General features: G+C 38.3%; 1 pseudogene; it reads right to left on the bottom strand.

Annotated features, from left to right (window-relative positions):
- Positions 1-1,066: 1,066 nt before the first annotated feature.
- Positions 1,067-24,364, bottom strand: LOC114622698 (annotated as a pseudogene).
- Positions 24,365-24,822: the final 458 nt, after the last annotated feature.

Genomic DNA, 24,822 nt, shown 5'->3' with positions numbered 1-24,822 from the left:
CATCATTCCACAGTGATCATGGCCTACAGGGGCAGTGCAAAGCCAGGGAGGAATCCAGGGACAGGGAGGCTTTCCTGTTTCTTCCCTGCACTTTGCTTTGGACTTTCCTCATTAAAGGTTATTAACCTCCAAAAGGTATTCTTCCAGGTCTCTGGCACTGCTGCTACTCTGGACCTTGGGGCATACAAAGTTAAGTGGAGATGAAAGTTGAGCGGTCAGAGTTACTTGGTTGGCAATATTCCAGGGAGTAAGGTTGCTCACTGGAGTTACAGTCTAGGCCAGCTACCCCAGGATCAACAGCAAACAAGCATGTCAAGGAGAGAGAGAGGTGGCCACACAGCCATATCAGTTCCTCAGCAAAAGCCTGTCCAGGGTCTGGGAGACAGTACTCTTGGCTACTCCTTCTCTATATAGCTCAAGCCCATCTTTGTCCATTCTTTATAGGAATAGATGGCTGAGGCTTCTGTAAGCCAGAGGCCATCAGGCAGAGGATCCCAATGTGTGACACTAATTTTTTTCCATGCCATATGAGGTAGGGTGACAAAACTTTGTCTACTCCAAAGGTCCAGGACCATACCAAGCTGAGCTGGAGCCTTGGTTGCATTCAAAAGCTCAGGGCAGCAAGATTTAAACAAGAGTAGACTTCTTCAGCAAGAATGCTGCCTATTTAAGGGCATAGGATAACATACACTGTTCACCTTTAGTAAGATCTGTTCAGAGCAAGCTCCAGCCTGTTGGTCCCTTACTCATGATTCCCATGAATAGCTAAAGGGATAGGAATAGCCAAAAGGCCACAAAAAAAAAAATACCCACCATTGTCCTAAGACCCCACAGATGACTGTGTCTCATAGATGATTCTCAGAATGTTCAGTTTGGAGTTCTCAGGGTCTGTCTGCCAAGCCAAGATGTTCCACACTGTGTGCTGGGAATGGAGCAAGGGGTGTTCAGTCTACATTATAAGTGCTACTCCACAAGTCTTCATTCCTGGAGGCCTCCAGCAGTCCACAAGGACCAAATGAAGGCTTGAGGGCCACTGTCAAGCTGGTAAGGACCAACAGAAGAGGTCTCAGTGAGTATGACTATTGTCTCTAGGCCACCAGGAAAGCATCCAAACATCCTTCCACTTGCTGCAGAGGAAGAACAGGCTCTAAATAGCAGGAGCAATGGAGGTGGCACTTTGGCCAGTGACCAAGTTGGCAGTCCAACACCACATGCACAGCATCAGGCTCACTGGCACTGAAAGCATCACCAGAATCCTTCACAATGATTTCAAAACCCAGTGGCAGGCAGGTGAAGCCAGGTTTCCTGATGAGCTTGTACACAGAAGTCCTTGGAAAACCCACAACCCGTCTTCTCTGGTAGCACAGCAAAGGGCCATGGCCAATGGTACAGATGGGTTTGCTCTCAGAGAGGAAGTGTTGCAAGATTCGAGCCAAGGACCCACTGTTGGCAAGGTCAGCCAGGGTACCAGGACAGCTGGAAATGAGGAGCTCATGGTACGGGTCACTATCTGTGGATTCAAGCTTAGTAGGCTTGGCATATGCCTTGAGGTAGAAACTTTGTACCCAATGTACACTGTTCTCAGGCACATGCATGAAGTCTATGGCCTTTCTCTCTGGGGTGGCCACATGTAGGTTGAAGGCACCACTGACCATTGTATAGAAATGGAAGAAGGACTGGGCTGACCCTTCAGAAGCACTGCTGCTCACCAGGAGAGGAGCTGACCTGCTGGGCATGTAGTCCAACACCACGATGCAGACTCAGGCTAATATATGCCCCTAACTCTTATTAATAAGCCATCTATTATCCAGAAATGGAAGAGCTTCCCTCTGCCCCTGATAGTAGCTTTTGAAAGGACCACCCCAGTTTTCTCTTACTGAGTGGTGGATGTCTGACGTTTGTTTGTTTGTTTGTTTGTTTGTTTGTTTGTTTGTTTATTCCCTGTGTCTCTTAGCGGCACTTATAAGTTCATCTTTCCTTTGGAGTATCCCTATATAAACATCATAGTAGAAGCCCAACCAAGGCCTGTTTTCATTCATTCTTGTCAGGAAGTACAAAGTGATTTGAAATTTATATCTCTATATTCCTTTCCCTTGAAACAGAATTGTCAGAATTTCATTAGTGTAATGTACCTAATGAAAATAGAGCTTTCAACACATTATTCTTTTCTCTAGTCATGAAAATGGCACATGTTGACTGTAAAGGGGAACACAAACATCATGGAAAATGCCTCTCCTTTGACATTGCTACTCCACAGCATGTTAGCACGCAAAAACCATGACTTTTAGAATTATTGCCCTTTGTGTAAGACTCCAGAGCACATGCCACCAAATTGGCAACTCAACTTGACCCTGTTTCTTGAAGATTCCCATTTGTCCTACAGTTCTTTCAGTTTCTGAGTCACACATAAGATCAAGAGCCCAAAGGTGCCTCTAGTTATTCGGTGATTTATTCACATCTGGCTTTGCCAAAGAGTGATCAAGACTGATTGGTGTTATGATCACTGGCAACATTAGCAGAAATGAGAAGCATGAGAAATGACAAGTGTGTACCCCAAACTGTCTCTTCTAGCTAAAAGCAAAAATTCATATGCAAGCATGCGAAAACATCTTGACATGGGGCCAAAGCTTTTCCAGGGGAGCTGAGTCTTGGAGAGATTTTTGTATAATCCTTCCTGTAAGGTCTACATTTCAAGTAGTTCCAGCACTGATTCTTAAAAATTGTATGAAAATGTAAATATGCCTGCAATCTAAGAATTATTAATTTTCTATTATTTCACAAAGTTAGTATTATATCACCTATTGTAATTCTAACAAGATTTGTTTATGAAGAATCAGTTTTGGGCCACTGAGATGGGTTAAAGTGCTTTTAATTCTAGCAGCACATTCTAAGTTCAATCCTTGGGATCCATATGATAAATGGAGAGATAAATATCCATCAAGTTGTCTTCTGACCTCAACACACAAACACACACACACACACACACAAAATAAATAAAATCTTTTCTTTTTGTATAAAATGTTTCATTTTTATCTGTGCAAATTTTAGTTAAATGGTAACAATAAATCCAAGAAACGTAAAAAGACCCTTATATATTTAATGAAACTCACCTTCAGTGAACAGTTAAACCATGAGAAAATATGCATCAAGGCTCCAACCTTCCAAAGTGCTGATGGTGATGGAAAAACCTCAATGTGCTTAGAATGACTAACATGGAGAACACAGCATTCCCGGTGACAGATCAGTTAAGTAAGTTCAGCTAACACAACTCAATTATATCGCTCTCATCAACTGTGTTACTGTTTTTACAGATTTCTGTTTATTCCACCTAATATATTACTTCTGTATCCCATAGGTAGGAATAGTTTCTTCACAAAAATCTGATTTTTAGTGTATATATATATATGTATATGTGTGTGTGTGTGTGTGTGTGTGATTTGCTCAAACTAATGCTCCAAATAAAGTTTAACCACTCAACTACTGATTAAAATTTCAAACGTATCAATAACAACATCGTTCGTATTCTTGCTAAAAAATTAACAATGGAAATTTAATTACTTAGGCAAGTGGAATGAATGTTTACATATAATCAGTAATTTACATATAATCAGTGTATTTTCTAATTACACTGTAACATGCATGTTTTTGCAGGTATTGACATGTGGTGTGAGATAAAGTACTGATTGTGTTCTTTCCTTTTCCTGACAGTCTCACTAAGTTCCTTGTTGAGCTATATAATCTTTGCATAGTGAAAGTTAAATGCTTTACCTACTTTTTATATGGAATACTCGTATAAAAGTGTGTCCTTTAATCTCATCCAATACTGTTACTGTTCAAAATCAGCAACAGTGTATTAGCCAGGTGTCATGTTACCCCAAGAAGACACTATTTGCTTTAGCTCAGGTGACTTGAATAATTTTACCTTGGCAATGCTTTATTTTAATCAGATTTCTGTAATTGTATGCATCATTTCAGGTACTGATCTTGAAGGCAGTGAGTACTTGAGAGTAAGTCAAAACTTTCAAACTTTGATAAATTTTACTTTTCTTATTTCCTTCCTCATGGGTTGAGCCTTTGAAGTCTATTTTATCATGGCCAAATGCATTGTTTTTTCCAAACAGCATTATACTTTTCACATCAGTCTTTTGTGTTATTGATACTGCTTGATAATTGTATTTTCTTCTTATTCTTTGTTACTTAGGCAAACTCATTTATTAGTTTCTATTTTTGTACTTTATTATTTTGCTTTAGGCTGTTTAGCATTCTCTATTTACACAATCATGTCAAATGCAAGGACATTTCTTCCATCCCTGTTTGTATTGAAGAAACAGGAAAAGCACTTACTCTAGCAGTGTTCTGTAAAATGTGTACTGGAATTTTCTTAGCTATCCTTTATCACACTGAGGAAGCTCACTCAACTCTTCCTCTATAGTTTTATTAATAGCTATCAAATTTTGTCAATAGCCTGTCAATCAATTTTGTCATTGATTAGACAACCATCCAACTTTTTTCTTAAGCTTGTTGGTTGGAGAAAAATACTGATTAATTATAGAGTACCTAATAATCTGGGACCTAGCAGTGAAGTCCAGGAGGAAAGGTGTGTGTGCATGTATTCTTTAATATTCAGTGGAACTGAACTTACTAATGTTTTAAAGACTTTTGTACCCTCTTTATACAGGATATTTGCTCAATAGTTTCCTTTATTTTCAGCTTTTTGAGGGGGCCATCATGTAGTTTTGATTATCAATGTAATACCAAAAAACACATGAAAGAAATATGAAATATTTTCTATTATTTTATGGAATAAATACGAATAGTTGGGGTTGTGTTAATATTTTTAGCATCTGGTGGAAATTATGTAGTAAAACAACTTGAGCCTTCCTCACTAGGGTTTTAAATTAGGAAAAAATTACTTAATAATCATCGATGGAATCTCCTATTTCTTCCAAGAAGAATTTTTACGTCCCCTCTTTGCTTTTCCATGTTATTAGAAGTTTTGAATTCTACTGATTTCCTTAAGAACCACCTCTTTGTGAGCAGATTTTTTCCTGTTTCTTGTTTTTTGAATTTGTTGATTTCTTATCCTGTATTTATTATTTCTAGGGGACACATGGATTCAACCTGTGGGTGGAATAGAATAGATTTTGCATGTGGCCTAAGAGTGAGTGGGGATGGGAATGGAAAGAACAGGCAGAGAGAAGAAAGTTACACAGTGTAGAAGGAGAGAATACAGGGAGAGACAGGGTGAATTGAGGGATACATGAGAAATGATATGGAAACCTAGTGCAGTAGAAACTTCTTGGAATCCATGGGAGAAAAGCTATCAATAGCATGATTGTTAATAATATTCTGCTATACTCATAATTCTGCTATACTCATAGATCAGTGCCTTATCCAGTCATTACTGGATAACCTTCCTCCAGCAGATGGGAATAGCTTCATAGGCTCACAGCTAGGCATATGGAAAGACAGTCTCAATGAAATGTCTCCGTCAAATCCCTCTTCTCAGATCTCCGAGAACCTCCAGGAAGGGGAGGCAAAAAGAGTGTAAGAACCAGAAGGGATGGAGCAGACCAGAAAAACAAGTCCCTCTGAATCAACTAAGCAAGGCACCTTATGAATTTGTAGAGACTGAATTAGCAAGCACAGGACCTCCACAGGTTTGTACCAGGTCTTTTGCATACATACTATAGCTTTTAGTTTAGTATTCTCGTGAGTGTAGGTATTCATGGGTCTCTGATTCTTCTGTCTGCTTTTGGGACTCTTTCCTTCTATTAGGTCACTTTGCCTGACTACAGAATGTTTGTTTTATCTTTATCTTATATTTTATTTTGTCCTGTTTGATTGTTGTCTCTTAGAAGTCTATTCTATTCTGGTGAGAGACAGAATAGCAGTTGATCCAGAGTGGAGGGGAGGGGAGTTGGGAAGGACCTGGGAGGAGTAGAAAGAAGGGAAAGTATTATTAGGATGCATTGCAAATGAAAATAATCTATTTTCAGTACAAGGGAAAAAATGAAGAAAAACAAACCAAAATTTTATTAATCATCACAATCTTATTATCTAACATTTTAAACTTCCTTAGAGGAAATACCATAAATATTACTAGACAACCCCACTCATCTCCTACCATAGAACAAGTCTGCTTCACAGTTCCTCCTTGACCTCTTCTTTAGTTTCCCTTTCCAGGTTCTTCCTGATGCTCTTGCCCAGACTTCTTTCGATGGTAGACTGTGTGGCTTTATCATACCTTACTTACCATCTCTTCATCATTGGTGGACACTTGGGTTTCTTCATTTGGCTATTTACATATTGCTAATTTGAGTATTCTTTACAGGGTTTTGTATAGACACATGACTTCAATTTTCTTAATTATAAACCAAGGAGTAGAATTGATTTCATGGTTAAGTCTATTGTGGATCGTTTTGAAGAATAGCAAAGTATTTTTCAGTTACTATAGCACTTATATCTCACCAATAATGTTTAAAAAAATCTCTATATATCATTATCAATACTCAGTATCTTTTTAAATATATCACAAGTAGGATTAAATTTAAAGCTCTGACTTTTCTTCAGTTTTCTATTATTCCCCTTATCGCTCACCCTTTCGTCCTACCTTATTCTATTGGAAGTAGATACATTTATAGGGCAGTATCTTAATTCCTGTAATAATATTTTAAAATGTATTTTGAGCCATTTTCTTAGTAGATGATCTATAAATCCCCAAATATATTATCTCAATATACTTCATTTTCCACTGATTTATTTCCAGCTAAATACTGAAGTTTTGTTATTGTGTTCTCTCTCTCTCTCTCTCTCTCTCTCTCTCTCTCTCTCTCTCTCTCTTTCTCTCTCTCTCTCTCATTTTTTCACAGCTATTACAGAAGTGATAGTCATGTTGGACATAAACTAAATCATGCACTGGTATAATTATCATTGTAGATAACTACCTTTTAAAAAAAACTAAGGAGACCTGGAAATATGGATTACATGGTAGAGTACTTATCTATGACCATGAAGCACTCAGTTTGTACCCAGCAATTCATCAACACTGACCCTGTTGATATGCACCTAGGAAAAGAGTACTTGGGAAATAGATACAGAAAGATCACAAGTTCCAGGTCATCTATGGCTACATAGTGAGTTCAAGGACAGCCTGAGATGCATGAGACTGGAGGAGTAATGTGAGTGAGTCCACATAAATAGTGTTTTTATGTTTACTTTTGGCCTATGGTTTCCAATTACCATATTGTCATTTGTTTTTCTCCTACAATTTTATTTATATCAACCCACTACTGTTGTCAAATACATCACACTCTGACAAGTAACATCATTATATGCATACTAGGTTAAGAAATTAAATATTTTATTAGTTAAGGAAAAAGATTTTTAAAATGAAATCATATCATCAAATATTATTATGTAATTACCCTCCTCTCTCTATCACACACATCACACACACACACATCACACACACACACAACCTTGCTCCCTTCAGATATCACTTGCTTCATGCTTGGATAGCACTTTAAAACTGCATAGAGAAATGCTATGTCTATCCAGTGCCCTCCATGGCTCAGGAAAAAGAGTGTCACAAAAAGAGTGTGCAGAAAGATGTATGAGCCAGAAGTCAGGGAGAACTGAAGTAATCAGAAACTTCTGGGCATGACAGGATTGCTGCACTCATAAACTCTCGTGGTAGTTTCTGTTGCCTGCAGAAGACCATGACAAAGTAAGCCAATCAGTATTCTTGCATGGAGCATGAAGAGGCACATGAGCCTAACTGAGGAGCTATTGAGAGTTGATATCTTTAGAGGCGGGAAGAGTCATGCTTTTCAAAGGGTGTGGGCAGCATAGATTGAAGTCCATGAGTTATTGAAAATGAAAGAAGACAGAAAGGTACCACTGGGAGAGGTTAAGGAAAGGATTTTGGATGAATATGTTCAAAATACATTGTGTGGAAATTTCAAATAATTAATAAAAATACTTTATTTAAAAACCAATTATAGAGTAGAGACCACTAGGGACAGATCTCCTCTCATTTTCTCAAGAGATATCTCTACTCCGCATTTATTTTGAAACCCATATTGACTAATATTACATTCCTAGAAGACAAGAACTCCAACACTTGGACTGTATGACTCTAGTCCTCAGACCCCCAGCGTTTTGCCTGAGAATTCAGGAGAATTCAGGTATGAATCCTACTGGTGGCTTCTGTACATCTCCTCATTTTACACTTTCTGACTTTGGAATTTTTCTCTTTGAAGTTAGTATGTAGTTAACACTATGACGTGTCTGGGTATAGCTTCTCATGGTTACTAGAGATTCAGCTCTTCAAGCTTTGTGGCCAGTAAAGTTTTCTATCAAGTGGGCCTTCAGTTGTATTACAGAGTGTGTATTCTCTATCTTGTATGGAGTATGAACAATATAGAGATGTTGGTAAATCTAGAGGAGCCCACATTCCCTGAAGCTCTGCCAATCTCATTTATTCCTTGTTTCTCTCCTAGTTCTGATGTAAAAACTCCAGGTTTGATGGCTATTTGTTCAAATCCACTGGAAAATTTTATTGATTTGTTTTTATTTGAATTATTACATTTTTGTTGCCAAATTTCTACTCTGTTCTTTAAAATAAATGTTATTATTTTTATCGCTGAAACTTCCTTTTAGTCCTTAGAGCATGGTTTCTTTGGATCTTTGGACATATTAATAAGAGCTTCTTCAACAAGTCTATTGTTTAGTCCCCACAAAAACAATGTCTGTATCCTATTTATCCCTGTGAGTCACATCTTCCTCTTTCTTTGCATATTTCATATTTCTTTGATAAAATTTCACATTATACATAATGTTATTTGTAGTGATAAGTAAATATGGACATTCAGTCACAGTGATTATGTGTTTATTTGGTGACTTGGCTGATTTAATTCTGCAGTCTATATTACTAATTAAACCTTGATCTCTAAATGTCCTTGTTTGGACAGACAGGAATTGCTGATGGTTCACCATAAGCTAGATACTGGTCAAAAGATATAGTTAATACCTTGGTACATTGAACTTATTCTTATACTGTTGTAGTTATTTTTCTATTGCTATGAAAAGGCATCATGACCAAAGCAATTTATAAAAGAAGGCATTTAGTTGGGGACTTATTTACAGTTTCAGAGTGTGAATCCATGATGAGCCTTGAGGGAAACACAGCAGCAGGCAGGCAGAAATGGCATGGAACACTAGCTGAGAGTGTATATATTGAGAGAACAACCAGGAGGCAGAGCCAGAGAGAGAGAGCGAGGGAGAAGGAGAGGAAGGGAGGAAGGGAGGGAGGGAGGGAGGGAGGGAGGGAGGGAGGGAGGGAGGGAGGGAGATACTCATTGAGAATGGTGTTAGCTTTTCAACCTCAAAATTCATGCCCAGTAACACATTTCCTCCAAAAAAGCCACATCTCCTCATCCTTCCAAACTGTTCCACTAACTGTGTAACAAGCACGGACATATATGAGCCTATGGGAGCCATTCTCATTCAAACCATCACACATATCGTATGTGGCATGAAAACTGCTGTCATTGTTCAAGGAATTGACTCTTTTCCTCTCTTCATTTGTATGGAAACAAAAAGCTTGGTGAGACATTCACCTTTCTCTTGAAACAATACAATTTGGAATTCGAACATGGTCTTCCAGCCTGCTAGGGGAGAAAACATTTTCACTGTGAAAAAAATGGGGGGAGGCGCTTTTTGTGGGGTGCCTTGCATCAGAGCAGCTTACTGTTCAGTGCTTGATAAGAAGTTGTATTCAACTACTTATGCCAGTGTGAACTCATCCTGACTTTGGTGATTCTGTGTCAAGCATGAGAAGCTTTGTCTCATCAGCCCTGTGTTCTTCTCTGATTGCTTCTGAGTAGACGTTCAGTCTAGCATACACATTATACCCTGTTCACCCACCAAAGTTGTCTGTGATCACAAGAGGGCTCTTACTGGTCTCAAACTCCTGTCTGTTCAATCGCTGTGCTTAAATCACAGCCACCAAGATCCTTTTAGTAGTCTAATAAGGCCAAAATTTTCCCCAAATACCTTTATGCATGGACTTGCAAATACAGTAAAAGTCTACATGCAAAGAGGTGAAGATTGGGGTCCTTGTGGTCTCATGTATCTCCTTTCTTTTCTTCCAGGTCACCTCAGAGTTCTGGAGGGAGAGCAAGCTCTCCTCTATATGTGCTGCTCCTCAATATGATCTTAAGATGGCTGACCAGAGTTACTCTATTCTCTGCTTAGTATGCTGGGCTAATGGTTCTGTATTTTAAGGGGTAAGTACACACAGAAGACCATTTCTGCTTTGTAAGCATACTGTGAAACTCTTTAATAGCTAGGTGGACAGGAATGAGGAGTCATCACCTCTGTCTGAGAGCTATCATGGAAGGCTGTGTATATGTAAGGGAGAACCCCTGCACTACAATGTTAGGAGAGGATAATGATAGAGACATATCTCATAGGCTGTCATCTCTTGATGCACCTACTAAAGTCTAGCAGAAGGTCTAGCAGATTTTCTAGAATAATATATTTCAATATGTACATATACATGTATATATATACATATATATGTATGTATGCATATATGTATGTATTATACATATACATACACTTCAGTGATTTTCAGAAGGAAATTTCTCAGTTAAATTGCTGCTTAGCCAGGCAGGAGGTCCATTTATTCATTACTTCATCATCCTAAATGCCATATTACATTTGTTTTTGTGTGTGTTGTTTTCTATTTGTTTAGACTTCTGATTACTTTCGTGACATATCTTGTGTTGGAAACTCAATTTGCTTTACTTTACTTTTTGAGAATGTCTATTAACAGTTGCTTTCATCTCTTTGTCTGCGAGTTGCACCATCAAATACATTTGTAGCCAATTTTTTTCCTTCTCTGCATATGTGTTCCAGTTTTTCATTCTTCATGTACCAAGTTTGTCATTATGCCCTGGATATCATAAACACAATGTAGATTCTGAGTTCTTCATCCCATGTGTTAGCTATTCTCTTGAACGCTAAGCTAAGGCACCATCAAGCCTTGCTTTGAAGGTTTCAGTAGTGTCTCACATCCTCATCACCACCTCATTTTGGATTTAGCCCCCCCCCAAAAAAAACCTAAATAGTATTTCAGTATGGATACAAATCACCTGTTTTCAACTTGATAATTTGTTCCTTGAGACTTTCATACATGCCCGTACTGCATTCTCATTACTCTATCAACTCTATCCTCTCTAATCTCCCTCCAAGTCCTGTCCATCTATTGCTCTGACTGCAAGCCCCCTTCCCAGATTCCTGACTATTTTTTTATGACTCACTGATTTTAACGAGGGCCATCTGTGTGACCACTAAATTGGAGTGACTCATTAGAGCCTGGTCAGCTCAGGCAAGTAAAGGTGATAACTTTCTCTCTCCCAGAATGTATCAGTAGTCAATACTTCAATAGTGTGAGTTATGGCTTTCTAAATTCCTCTTCATCTATGCCTGACTATGAAAAAGCCATTCCTGTGTAGACATAGTCCAGAAGACAGTGGTTTGTTGTTATTTTCTCTGTTTTCCAGCTTTTACAATCTTTGCACCCAAGCTAAGCTGTAGAGCGGTTGGGGTAACGTTAGTTATGTTAGCTACTGTCTATATTGCTGATCACATTTCTTGAGCCAGCACTGCAATATACGTGAGAGTGAAACTCATTCAAGCTAGGTCAAACCCACATCTCCTCTCAGATTAGAGGAATACCTCTCTCTGGATGCTTTGAATTTTGTGATGTGTTTTGGGAATCCATTTACTCTTTATTCATGCTTTCAGAATTATTGTCCTCTAAGAAAGTATAATCAAAGGACCCGACTTGAGATGGCTAAAATTTTAAAACAAAAGGGGGCTCCCTGAGAAGACAGTTTGACATTATATTTAGCCAAGCTCCTGGTATTTAGCAAATAGGAACCCTAATTTAGTAGAGCACCATATCTGTTCACTAGATCTTCCCTATTCTTTCAATTGGCCCTCATGTTTCTTCAGAATTCTTTACTGCATCAACCTCTGCCCCTCTCTGCCCTGCCAACAAACCCATACATTTAAGTTTTTGTACCATATTCTGCTTTCTCTGGAGAACCTCACAGATTTAACCCACCTAAAACCTTAAGACTTAAAAAAAGTAAAACCCTGGGGCTGAAGGGATGTCTCCACTGGTAAGAGCAGATGTTGTGAGGTTGTTGCTCTTACACAGGACCTACATTAAGTTTCAGGAGACCAGACACCCTATTCTGACCTCTGTGGGCACTAGATATGCATGTGATAGACATCCTTACATTCAGACAAAGCCACATACATATAAAATAAAATTTATATATACACACACACATACACACACACACACACACACAAGTGGCTTCTAGTGCAATAGGTTTACATATCTCCAGGGTTTGCTGTGGATCTACCCACCACCAGACCTCTCCAACTTCATTTTCTTTATAAACCTTTAGTACTTTCTGATTTATTCATTCTCACACGAACAGAGATATATCCATAGCCAGTGCTTATCATGCAATATCATATATATAAAACTTTTACCCTAGTGTCTAAAAAATCCAAACACTCTACTATGTCAGATCTTCATGCAGTTGGCACTTTGAAGTGTGTGGCTTCCAGCTTCACAACTTCTGCTTCTCGTCTATTCAGCAAGTAGAGGTTATCCTAACCTAACGTGAACCTGACACTCTTGTTGTCCAAGACTGTGTGCAGATGGAGCACATATTAAATTACAATCCTTAGTATGTATTGTATTTTCAAGGCCTAGCCTAGCTCTACATCTATTTTTTCTCCTTGCTGGTATTTATTGAGGATGCTATAGCTGGCAGGATACAGTCTACCAGAGCTCTAGCTGCTTTAAGGGAAGAAAGCATCTTTATAGTTGCTTCGCTTGGCATTGACCTTGTGTTTCTGAACCAGGAAATAGAGTATGAGGAGAGAGATGAAAGGTGTTTCTGACAACTTTCAAGAAAGGAGGATTGCTTCTTTTCTACATTATGACGAGAAAAAGCTATCAATTGTTCAGTGGAGTTTCATCTGCTTTAATGGTACTGAAAATGCTGTCCAAATTTTGGCCACAGGATGACAGTGAGCAGTGGATCTCAGGATTGGGACCAGTTCTTAGTTTCTGATGATTTTATACATTTTAGGGAGTAAATCAAGGCTGTCAGATGGGACTCATTTTAAATCATCCCTTCCTTTTGTTACTCAGGATAGTTTAAGGTCGTTGTTTTTGAAAGGCTTGTGTGTTACTAATTTAAATAAGCACACAGATAATGTGTTTCTATACTAGTTCAATTCGTTCTCCTCTGCTCATTGTGCACCTTCACCCCTTTCCCCATTCCCTCTGCTGCTCCATGGCATTCTGTCTTTGTCTTTTCATTTAACATTTGAAAGTGTATGAAGCAGATGAAGAAACAAGAGAGACAAAGAGCAGAGGCAACCATAAAACCTTTGTGTTGTATTCAATACATGTGCCAAAATATTTGCGTCCTCACAGAGTTGGGAACTCATCTCTGTGTCAAACAGTTAACTAAGGTTCAAAGCTGTCACATAACTTGTATGAGGCCATGGTTATATACTAATTCCAGTCCAACCAGGAACTTATAATATAAATCACATATTCAACAGTTTTCAGATCCAAGGCTCAATTTGACACTACTACTTTGAGACAAGGCCCTACTATGCAGCCTAGCCTAATCTTAATCCTAGCAATCCTCTGCCTCTGCCACTAAAATTACAGGTATAAGGCACCATAACCTGAAAATAATATTTAAGATTAATTAAAACAACAAAAGCAACAACACAGCTCTTCTCATTCACTTGCTTTTATTTAGATTTATTTATATTTTTTATTTTGGAATGGACTTATACACACAATGTGCTAACAGATAAAAAAATAGATATTTAAATACAATTCTTCCTTAAAAACTGACAAAGAATGTTGATAACTATTTCTGAAATCTTAAACCAACCCTGTTGTTTCCTCAACCTATAGAGTCAACTGCCCTCATTTCTGACCATATTAATGAGCTACTTAGTCATGGGCTGGACTTTCACTTTATCAATTTTGACTTGTCTCCAAGATACAAGAAACATAAAAATCTAACAAGACATTCCATCTCTATCAGGAAGAATATTATGTGTATACCTTAAAGAATTCTGGATTCTAGGTGAATTTCTTGGAGGAAGCAACTGTGGACAGCTTTGAAGGAGCAGATTGCTTGAAATCAAGGTGGTAAGGGGTGGTCATTTGGATAGTACGTATCAAGAAAAAGAGAGCACATCATGCTAGATGAACTCATTGTGATCTAATATACGAGGGAAAATGGCTGGAAGAACAGGGAAAACACTTGTGGAGCGATGCTTGCCCATGAAGAAATTCCAGCCACAGGAAGGAGCTTCTCTTTGATCCAAGGTGGTCACCCCTGAACTGAATAAACAGGGCCTGTCTCAGACAGGCGGCTATGCGGTGGAGTTTTGCATCTTTCCTCCTTGAATGCTGGCAGCCTTCAAAAGGGAGAAAAAAAGGCAACTAAATTCAATGAGGACCAGAAAGTAAGCTCTTTTCATGCCATTGATTTCTACAGTTTGTTCACCTGTTTGCTGAGGGTCGTTTCATTTACTTGTGATTCCCTTTTCCGCTGCTCAGCACTTCTCCCAAGTACTGCTAAGTTATTGACTGAGGGTGACACTTGCTGCGTAAGTTCGGCAATTGGGAGAGAAGGGTGTAGACTGGAGGACAGCAGTCAATGTTTAGGAAGTCGCTCTATTCGTGCATAGAAAAATTCATTGACCAGAAAGGGTTAATGTCTGTCCAAATGACTTCACTTAATCCCCAAGTGCAACTGGCTCATTTGAAGGATCTGGCCCATTGAGTACATGTTAACAGAAAAGTCTGCATGCCTCTTCACCAAGCCCATTGCAGCAAGGTTAAATCCAAGGGCACACGAGAGATCTGGGGCACTGTAAGGAATTAAATACCAGCCTCCTGAACTCCTTTAAGAGCTTTCTTCACTTGACCAATCCCCCACTTTTCCTCCTCCCGTCTCTTTCTGTAATGAGGTATTAGAAGACCCTTTAAGTCAGAAGAAATATAAGTTATCATGTTTTTAAATGCTACCATAAAAAGTTTAGATTTTAAAGGCAGAAGCAATGTGGAGACAGGCAAAGTAGACTTTAAGAGCATATTACATCAAGTTTTAATAATGCTTGAACTAGAGGAGAGGAGGAGAAAAGGAAACCAGTATTATGTACAACATGCACCTGGGCCCTTCCATATCAGTGCAGCTCTTTCCCCCAGAAATAACTTGAGAGAGACTCACATTAACATTTTTTAAAAATTACATTCAGAACACATGATGTGAAAAGATGAATAGAAGGACATAGACGTTAAAATAATTATAATAATGTTTTTCAAGAAGAGAACTATAAAATCAAAGAGGTATAACATGTATACACCTTGCAAGGAGTGTAGCAGATAGTGAACATTCAGGATTAAGGTACAAATGCCCAAGTTTGCACGCCTGACCCATCATTTTTACTAGTGGTAATCAAAGTGTTTCGATTGTTTAAGTTTTGGATTCCATATATGAGAAATAACCATAAAATTGGTTACTTTGTAATGTATCTGGATAATAAATTAGATGCTATGAAGATGTTACTTAACTCAGCCAACACAGCTGTGTCTCAGCTCTGACTTGAATTCAGAAAAGAACTGTGTCAGAGCTGGAGTGGATAAAAAGCAACTAAGGGACAGAATAGTTTTATCATTGCTAAAGGATGAAGAGAAATGTGACCAAACCATGTTATTAGAAAAACAAAGTTTGACATAATTTTTAAAAATATATAGTCAAGGTAACATATAACATGTAACATATAACATATAATCTGCAGCTTATAACTTACGACATATAACATGTAATAAATATGTAATATATAACAAATATATATACATATATATGATTATTTTAAGTGTGTATTATAAATTATATTGCCTCACTTTTTTTGACTTCAAATCTAAATTTATAAAGATGAGGTAAGTGATATGGTACAAACAGGAAATGAAACTTTTGTATGTGATTATTTAAACCAATGTTATGTTCACAGCCAAGATTAATTGACTAGTGGGCATGGTGATACATGCTCTTAACTCCAGCATTGAAGCAGACACCCCAGACTTTCTCTTAGTTCTGCTTCAGACTTCCCCAATGAGCCTTTCCTCCTCTCCTACCTCCACCCAATCAGAACCTCTTGGTGCAGAACCAGGCTCCCCCTAATTCTTTCCTATCACCTTTTCCAGAATTTTCTTCTGGCTTATCGCTATTCTTTTGTGATTTACACTCCCTGGCTGAAGTCCTTTAAACCAGGAACTCTACAGCCATTACTATTGGCCTACTTCTCAGAATGGATAAAAACAACACGAGAACCATGAACTCAACAAAGACAAGACCATATATTGAAAGCATGAGACACTTCAAACATTGTTTCTCCAGATGCCTAGACCTCAGTACAAATTTAATCATAAATAGTCAAAAAGAATATGTCTACCTCAGAGGCCAGTGGCTTTATTATATAGGCCTCGAGAAAAACAATTTAGCTGAAGCACATGTCAAGGACTTCAAAATAGTAATTATGAATATATCCAAAGATCTTAAAGCTTATTCAAATAAATGCCTGAATGAAGACCATGATAGCACAAACAATTGAATGAATTGATGAGAACAATTCACAACAAAGTAGAATATAACAAAGAAGCAGAATATCTAAACAAAATCTAACCTGAAAAAACTGGAAATGAAAAGCTCAGGCTGTCAAACAAAAGTTCAAAAGTAAAGGGCATGATAGAGAGAATCTCAAGTCTCAAAGACAAAATAAAAGAAAATACATAATCTTAAAAAGTTTAGGGATGAAACATTCCTGATATCTAAAACAGTGAGAAAGACTAAATATACAAATAATAGATTTATTTACAGGAAGTAGAAGAAATCTAGGTCAAAGGCATTTTTCAACAAAGCCATAGAAGAAAAACTTCTCAATCAAAAAAAAAAAAAGACAGAAAGAGATAGAGAGATAGAGAGATAGAGAGACAGAGATAGAGATAGAGATAGGGAGAGAGAGAGAGAGAGAGAGAGAGAGAGAGAGATTTATATCAAAGAACAAGAAACATATGGCATGGAATACCAAATAGACAGGATCAGAAAGGAAATTTCCCCATACACATAGTAATCAAAGCACCAAATGTACTGGACAAAGAAATGATATTTAAAACTGCAAGGGAAAAGAACAAATGATCTATACATGCTGGCTAATTAGAGTAACTTCTATTTCAGTAATGGAAACTGAAAGCCAGAAGTGCCTAGACAAGTGTTCTATAAGTTATGAGAGACTACAGATGCCAGTCCAGAGTATTAAACATACCCAGACTATCACTCACAGTTGGTAGAGAAAAAAAAATACTTCACAAGAAAAACAAATTTCTTAACTATACTCAAGAGGACAAAAAGAATCCCACAGGAGTTCAGCCAAGGGACAAAAGGCACAATAAAGGCATACATAGTGGAACCCTGTTAAAAAAAAAAATCCTAGTTGAAACTCATGAATTTGGTAAATAAAATATTTAATTAATGATAATTGAGGTCAAATATAGTCTTGGTCTTCCAATGGTTCTGGATCCTGATTGTCTGTGTAACTCTCTTTTGAGGAAATCATTTCACTGAAGTCACTATCTTAGGACCATCTGTGAAGAAGCATTCCCTTATGAGGTCAGAGATTGGGTTTATGCCCTGGCAACCAAGAATTTGGGCATAAAGCTCACCCTATTCTGAGAACCCACTAAGTTACTAGGCAAAAGTGTTTGTGTTTATGGGAGCATGAGGTTATTTCCATAGAAAAAGATGTTATGTTTACTAATTCCTTAAAGTTGTGTGTGTTATAATAAAAAAGGAAACTGATAGCTATTTGGGTATCTGTTTTTGCTTCAATTTTTCTGACTTGTTTTTCTGTCTGGATGAGTTTTGTGTCTGATGCCATGATGAGAGCCACTCTCTATCCTATCATAAACATACTTTATGTTCTTACTGCTGATTTTTGTTTCTTTGTTTTGGTTTTGGTGTTTGGTGTGTGTGTGTGTGTGTGTGTGTGTGTGTGTGTGTCTTACTCCATAACTTCAGAGAGGCAAAGCCAGAACCAGGTTGGATTTTCCATGTCAGATATTACATACAAAATTTCTGTAGCTATGTAGCCAAGGACAGGAAGCAACCAAGAGCCATCTTCCCATCAGAGAATTAAAGCATAGGATTCAAAATAAAAAGAAGAGGTTGAGTATGCACCACTGCATCACACCCTACAAGTACAGATCCTAAGCCTTTCTTTCATGGGTATATATATATACATATGTGTTTAATTTCAGGGAAGATATAGTTTACACGATACAGGGAAGAAACACTTTGTACACCCCTGGACATCTTGGTGAATACTATATGTGTAAAGGATAGGTAACTGTTGAGAGATAAATTTATCCACAGTCTCCACTTCACTCATTTGCCTTTATTTCCTCTAGTACATCTTCATTTACATTTAGCCTTTTAAAGTTAACATTTTACATATTAACACAAAACATGTGCTTCACAAAATACAGAAATAATTGTTCTCTTCTAGTGCTACTATATTTCTTCTAAAGATTTGTCACTCATCACTAGGCTTTATCTTTCAGTTGATGTCTAAGTTACTTTTTTTATTGCTGTGATAAAGCACTACAACCTAGACAACTTATAAAGGAGAGCACTTAGTTGGGGCGTGCTTACATTTTCAGGGGATGAGTCCATGACCATCATGGCAGGGAACATGGAAACAGACAGACAGGCATAGTGTTCAGCTAGAACAGCCGCTGAGAGCTTCCATGTTGATGAGACAATAATCACAAGTCAGAGCAAAAGATGGAGACAGAGAGAACCAACTGGGAGCAGTATGGACTTTTCAAACTTCAAAATTTACCCCTGGTTGACACACCTCATCCAATACGCTCACACTTCCTAATTCTTCCTAACTGATTCTACCACGTAGGGACAAAACATTCAAACGTATGAGTCTGTGGGGATGAGGATTCTCATTCAAACCACTACAGTTGCTAGTTAAAAAGTACTGTTCTCTACTTTCCTAAGAAACAGAGGATGAAAACCATAGTGACTGATCCCAGAGGCTTCATCTCTTTCAATAATGGAGAACACACTATTTCCTTGTCATGTTACTAAGTAAAAGGAGAATCCCTGCCATTGTAAAATCCTGCATTTTTGTTCTCACTCTAGACACCTGCCCATGGTCTATGTCCATGGCATATCCCAAGTGATGGAATACTGTTGGCACTCACTGGGTAGATCCTGCAGTGTCTGGGACAGCCTTCTAAAACAAAGAAGTACTAATCCTAAATGGCAGTAATACAGTAGTAGAGAAACTTGACCTGACAGTGTGGTCCTCATTCACACTTATTCTACCTCCTTTCTCTTTACCAAAAAAGGAAACAGATTATGTAGTTTGCAAGTCTAATGCAAGGCTGCTCACTGCAGTCTGGCCTTTTGCTTTTCTCCCTGGAACTGTAAAACCCACAGAGAAGGTGGATTCCCACCTGCTGTCAGCCATGTGATAAAGTTGGTCTAGTGGCTGCACCCCCACCACTATGGTCTGCAGGGGTTTTGTTTGTTGTCTGTTTGCTGTTGATGGGAAAGGGGGCAACTTCAATTCAGAGGCGCCTTAGCCAGAGTATTAGGACTTATCTAGGCTATGTCCTTCACTATTGCTTTTATCAGTAATAAAGCTGACATTTTGATCTCTAACTGTCTGCCTCCTGTATCATTCTCTGTAAATTGGTTCTGATCTCAGGTTGGGAACAGGGGCATTATTTTTGACCCCCTCCCTAGAAAGCCAAAATCTGTTACTGTCTGATGGTACAGGATCTTAATGGCTTGCCTCCAGGAGTCTTAGCTTTTTATGTCAGAGAGATTCACTCAAAGACTGACAAAACATAGTGCTAACTAATCAACAATGAAAGGCTCATATTTTATGCTTTAAAAATGACCAAAATCAGGTACCGATATTGATATCAAATTAAATATCAAACCTTCCTTACTTTTGAAAATAAGGTATACAAAAGAAATTTTATTCCAAAAATATGGTTATATGTTCCCCCAATATCAATTAATTCCTTTTCCAGAAAGCATAAAAATATCCCAATGTAACTATCAGAATTATATTACCAATTCCATGAATTTCCTTCACTTATGATGGATGGACACTGAATACTGGGCAGCATGAGGCAAAGTGAAAGAGAATTTCAGAGTTTGTGGCTAAAAGAAGAGGGGATGAGCCCAAGCACTTTGGTGTAATGCTGTGGTCCAAAAGGAGCTGGAGTCTAGAACTGGTACCAAGTAAGGCAGCTGACAAGCCACAAAAAGCTTTGCTCTGATATCCATCTTGGGGATAAAAGTCCAGTGTTCCTACAACACTTCAGAGAAAAGGTTATTTTAAGTGACGTAACAAAGAAGGACATTGTATTTGGCTGTGTCAAATACCATAAGACATCATTAAACAAGCTTCTTCCTGTAGGATACCCACTTGTGGCTCAAAGGTCACAGCGTCAGAAAAGATAGCCGATCATCTAGTTGTTTTGAACTTTCCCACCCGAGTGAAATGCACGTGTTCGCAGGCAAATCAATGGCCACAATGGTGGTGATAACCCACCTGAGAAAAAAAAGAAAGAAGATGGAATTCTGTGGATGTTCTCAAGCCCTCCAGTGACCTAGATATGCAGCATGATGAAAATACCAGAGCAAAACAGTTTGGGACTTAATAAGGAAACTTTAAACAGATTGTCCTCCAATGACTTTGATAACTTACAAAGTACCTTGAATTTTCAGAATAGTCAGGATTTAAAAATGGTTTTAGTCTAGGAATTATTTCCTCTCTGCATGCTGCAGCATTTAAGATTTGCCATTCCACACGGCCTGAGTCTGATGCAGCTCATATCAGACACTGCCATGTACCAACGCAACATCATTCAGCAAGTCCTAAGCACAGTAACCCCAATTCTCAGATGTCCAGATGCAGTCTCAGGACTGTCCCCATGGCACTTTCGCAAGAACACCTTAAAGGGACAAGCATACTTCTTGCTAAAGCTTTGAACTTGTACCTTTGCTTTCAGTGTAATAAATTTAGAGAGAATAATATGGGAAATGACAGCTGCAGAAACACAACTGAAGGGAAATGAATTAGTTTTTTTTTTCTTTCAAGCTTGTTGAAAAAACGTCCTGCCCAAGCCAAATTTCCAAGTCAATTTAAAGAATATTGAATATTTAAGAAGAGTGCTTAGGGGAACTGGTTCTGTTTTATACCAGGAGTCCCTTGGACATGTCTTTGAACCTTTCCAAACCTCACCTCCTTTCTCATTTAAATAAAGAAAGGGCTAATCCATGCTGTTCTTGTAAGTCTCCAGTGCAGTTTCTGTAGAGGATTTTAGGCAGAATAAAGACAATAAATGAGAGAGTGTTGCTGAATAATAATAAGAGGAGTTTGGAGTTTGTAGCTGAAAAAATAAAACAAGAAAACACACAGAGGAGGTGTAATTGGAAACTAAGAAGCAGGTTACAGAGCAGAAAGTTGATAATGAGAAGGAGAATCAAAACAACGAGAGTGCTGATAGAAGTTAGGGGACAGCAGGCAAGCAAAATGAACTCTAAAACAATAGTGTGGTTTCCTGTCAGTACCCAAGCCTGACAGTGGGAAAGGAACCCATGTTTCTGAACACCCTTTGAGAATGGAAAGGTTATGACGGTTTTAATGCTAGGTTTTTAAATCATAACTTTCTACCATGAAGCAAATGTTCCATACTAACATGTGACTTTCTATCCTTCTTGTTTAATCATATACAGCTAGACATTCTTAGCCATCTCTAAGTTTGTGAGGCTGACCGCTCAACAAAGTCTATAGATATGCTGGGCATGGAATGTACTAACATTCCTTTGTTCTTTTACAGTGATATTAGAGCCATTGAAAGGATTGGGATCAGGGGAATTAGAGGAAATGCTCATTAAAATCATTTAAAAGGTCTAATGATTAAAATATTGATTAATTAGTAGAACATTGATCAGCAGTCACACTTTATCAACTACAAAGTTTCTAATTACTGTGCCATTATTCCATAGATTGACCTGTTCTTTTCTGTCACTTATGATGAAGAACAATTTTTATTAAGTGGGTTTTAGATTTTTGACCTGTAAAATTTTAATAGGAAGTGCAGAGAGGGTGTCGTGTGTGGTTTGGCATTTTATCCACCAAGGGACAGATAGTTACTGTCTCTGCTTAGCCAGAAGCATGAAAGTACAGGAGGGACATGGATACTTATTAGAGGCTCAGTATCTTTATCGTCGAGGGCATGGGAGCCAGCATTCTTCCACAGCATGGGAGAGGATAGGCTTTGCGACTCTAGTTGTTATGTGGAGAATGAACCTCAGAAAAGTTCTCTGTTCCATAGTGATCAGTTACAGTTACATATTGTCCAGAAACTAAAAGACATTCTGAACCTGATCAAATGACGACTCATTTTCCAGAAAGGGAAATATGGGATAACTTTTTTTATCTTGCCTTTTTTGTTGTTTAATGAGGTTGTAGAGTTTATTTATACAGTTTTGGAGATGTCTGAGCCATGCATACAAGCTGTAGCTCTAGCATGTGGCACAGAGAATAACATTGGCAGGCCAGACAGCTGGGTGGTAATCATACAGAGGAAGCAGAGGCGAATAAGGATACATGGAACTGCTGTGTTTCTCTCTGTGTCTAATTTTAGTAGGGCAGGTGGATGGTAGCCTATGATAAACTCGGGATCCCTTGCAGCTATGCTCACACAGTGGTGACGATTCAGATGACCAAAGAGTAACAGCTGTAGACTGTATGTTGCTGCTGGCATAGTAACTGTCCCACACCAGGAACTTGAGTAGACAAATCAGATAACGCATGTGAACTAAAACCTACACAGAAACAGATCTGGCTTAGTATTTATACCTGGCTTGGTATTTCTGTTTCATTTTGGTTTTTGTGTTTGGGGTTTGGGAGTTGGGGTTTGGAGTTTTTGGGAATTGGTTTTTGGTTTTTCAAGAAAGGGTTTCTTTGTATAGCCCTGACTGTCCTGGAACTCACTTTGTAGAATAGGCTGGCCTGAAGTTCAGAGATCCAATACCTCTGCCTCCCAAGTGCTGGGATTAAAGGCATACATCAACACAACCAGCTTGACCTGGTCCTTTCTTCACTTCAACCACACACATCTCACGTGAAAACTTTTCCTAAGTTATTCCTGAACTATCTGCATCAGAAAAGGACAGCTACACTGAGCCAAGTTCAAGTTTCACTGTTTTGGCACAGCAAATGCCAAGTGGAAAGAGAGAGGAATTCTAACCTATGGTGCTGCAGAGTGTCCTGTGCCCAGAGCCTCAGGAATATCATACTTAGCTGAAATATGAGCCTATCTACCACTTTGAAAGAGATCCACTTCCAAACTACTAGTATCATCAACTCCAGAGAGAGGACTTTCTAACAGGTATCAAGAAGCCTACAAGAATTGAAATATTCTATTTTGAGCATTCACACTTAGAAATTTCTGGATACTTGGAGTGATCTTGTTGATCTTAATGAGTATATTTAAATCTTGGGAGACAGTGCTTCTTCCCCAAGACTCCAAAGGAAAGGCCAAGACGTCATGGCAGGGATTACAGTCTCTATATTCTCCTGTAAATGCAGCCTCCTGTTTTCTCCTGATAAGTTTATCCAGTGGCCAGAAAGCAGATTTTAAAAGAATCTCAGATATAATATTTAATGTCAATTTAATGTTGTTGATATTTTCATACATTTAGAGATAACCACTTGGAAATGAATAATCTACCAGGGACAGGGACATCATCCTCAGGAAAAAACAAACAAACAAACAAACAAACCTGATTCTCTCTCCCTCAACAGCCATTGAGTAACTGTAGTTCTTCATGTAGGATGAGATCTTGTGAATTTCCTCTCGTCTCTTTTGGCATGTTGAATGATGTTGTCACTATCCAGGTCTTGTTTGGACAACATACTGTTGAGATTTTGTGAGAGCAACCTCTGTGTCTTATCTTTTTAAATATCTTGCACCAAAGATGTTTCTTTGGTGTTTCCTCAGCTTCTGCTTATAGAATAAAATCAAACCAAAACAAAACAAAAACAACAATGATAGTATCTGTGACTCACTGTTCAGATTACCAAATATTCTAGGCTCTTTATTGTTGTTATTAGTTTTTGATACAGTATCCATGTCGTTATTTTTTTGCCAATTCATTTTTATTATCATGCTTATTCATGATTGTGTGTGTTTAGGTATGCATGAAAAAGTTCAAGTACATGCAGAGTCCAGAAGAGAGAGCATTAGATAGCCAAAGCTAGAGTTACAGGTTGTTGTGAGCCACATTAATTCATGTCTGTAGTGTGTGTGTGTGTGTGTGTGTGTGTGTGTGTGTGTGTGTAGCTGGATTTTTGGCTACTATTTAGATTCTTTCTTCTTCCACTGTTTCCACCCCTCTTCTTCCCTTTCAACTCTTAACCCCTAGGTAGGAGAGAAAGGATAGAGGCTATAAAGAGAAAAAAATTCCTAAATAATGTCAGGAGAAGGAAAAGGGAGCAGCAATACCGTTAGATGTTTTCCTGCTTACTAGGGCCATTGAGTTCCTGGGGGCAAGGTTGATCTTAGTTGTCAGGATATCTAATTTCTTCTTG

This window comes from Grammomys surdaster, unplaced genomic scaffold, assembly GCF_004785775.1.
Source record: "Grammomys surdaster isolate TR1022 unplaced genomic scaffold, NIH_TR_1.0 191, whole genome shotgun sequence".
NCBI lineage: Eukaryota > Metazoa > Chordata > Mammalia > Rodentia > Muridae > Grammomys > Grammomys surdaster.
Note: the sequence above shows the minus strand (reverse complement) of the source record. Positions and strands in the feature narration are given on the sequence as shown.